Here is a 1,659-nt window from a genome sequence, read left to right on the forward strand (position 1 = left end):
GAGTGTCGCCGCTGCAGAGGTTTTTGGTCTCCAACATTTGGGCAGTCTGGTGAAATAGGGGAACCATAAATTAAATTTGGGCGAAATAAAATTTTGTCTATCACACATATTTCTGGATGTTCTGCGGTGACACGCTGGCAAGTATTTTTTATTATACCGGAAAACCACGCTTTTGCTATCACCTTACCGTTTCATGCTTTGAAATTCATTTAACTGTGCATTTAAACACAGACTCCTGAGTCCTCGTAATTTGTACGCCTCCTCCACAGCCTGGTTATTCGACCATGTCTACCGCCTCCTGCCGCATATCATTATGCAATATTGCATCTTCAGGGAGGTGATACAACAAATTGACAAGATCACCAGGTAGGTTTTCCCTTGTTTCATGCTGCCTACTTCAAGCTCCGTGTGTCGACATTAGAAACGACTCATTTAACCACATTTCCATGCAAAGGTCGACAACTGCTCGACAAAATATAAAAGGACTCGAGGGATCGTACTGGTAGTAGTGTAGGAATGGGAACAGCTAAGAGCTTGATGTCCTTGCGAGGGCAATTTTTCTCAAAAAAAAACATTTTTATGCGAAAATTTGACTGTTCCACTCATTATACTACTACCTTCCGGGCATTTGCTTAGGTTTTGTTAAAAAGAAAAGGCTGAAATGTTTATCTACTTAAGTCATGTACCGTTTTTGCAAATGATTTTGGATTTGGTACTGTGCATATTATATCGTAATATGGCATTTCGTAACGAAAAAAAGGACAATTCGTAGGTAAGCGATTGACCAAATAGCCTAAATAAGAAAACAATTGGCGATACGCTTATCTCCACTTTGAGTAATGCCACCCAACCACAGCGCTGCAGTCTGATTGTGTCACCGGGCAAATCCGTACCTGCAGCCACCCCTTTAAGAGACGACTGTGACGTACAACGACTTCAGGGAAGACCCGAGTGGCTGCAATTTATCATCACTCACGCCTTTTATTCTGCGTTCCGGCCTTTCGTTAGAAGTCTCACCAATTATAAGAAATCTCACCATCGCCTCTTTATTAAGAGGGGCACTGCATGAGCTAAAGGGGTTTAAAAGAGGCGCGTACCTCCGGAGAAAAAGCATAAAAGCCCCCGACTTCAATTACATTTCTTATACCAACTTAATTGCATTGTCGTAAGCTATTTCATCGGTTTCTCTTAGCCATTATAATGCAATGGGTTATCTTATTAGTCGCTTCTTTACTAGTTTGTGTACTTCGTACAAAATCTGATCAACTTTAAGAAAGAATGGATTTTGAAATGGCATTATCGAAGTGATTTGTTATCATCAATTTAAGAGGAACGCGAAGACGTGCTTCGTGGAGTCAGAGACTGGTGTTGTCGATCCCATTGCTTAGCCAGTAACGTCTCCAGAGATGAGAAGCGACTTTCTCTGCAATGGGTACATTATTGTTATCCGACGGCGCTGAAATCAACATTAACTTAAATTTCCAGAGATTGTGATGGATATGAACAAGATTTTATTCCCTCAATGTTAGTGCGTTTGCCATCACAATCTTGTTGGCTATTAGATTAACTGTATGTAAAGAAGGTAAATTTGGGAATAATGCTATGAATTGGTACATGTTTGACAGCTGGCGTGTGTCGCATGCGAATCGTTTTTTAGTA

This window comes from Echinococcus granulosus (genome assembly GCF_000524195.1).
Source record: "Echinococcus granulosus chromosome Unknown EG_S00117, whole genome shotgun sequence".
NCBI lineage: Eukaryota > Metazoa > Platyhelminthes > Cestoda > Cyclophyllidea > Taeniidae > Echinococcus > Echinococcus granulosus.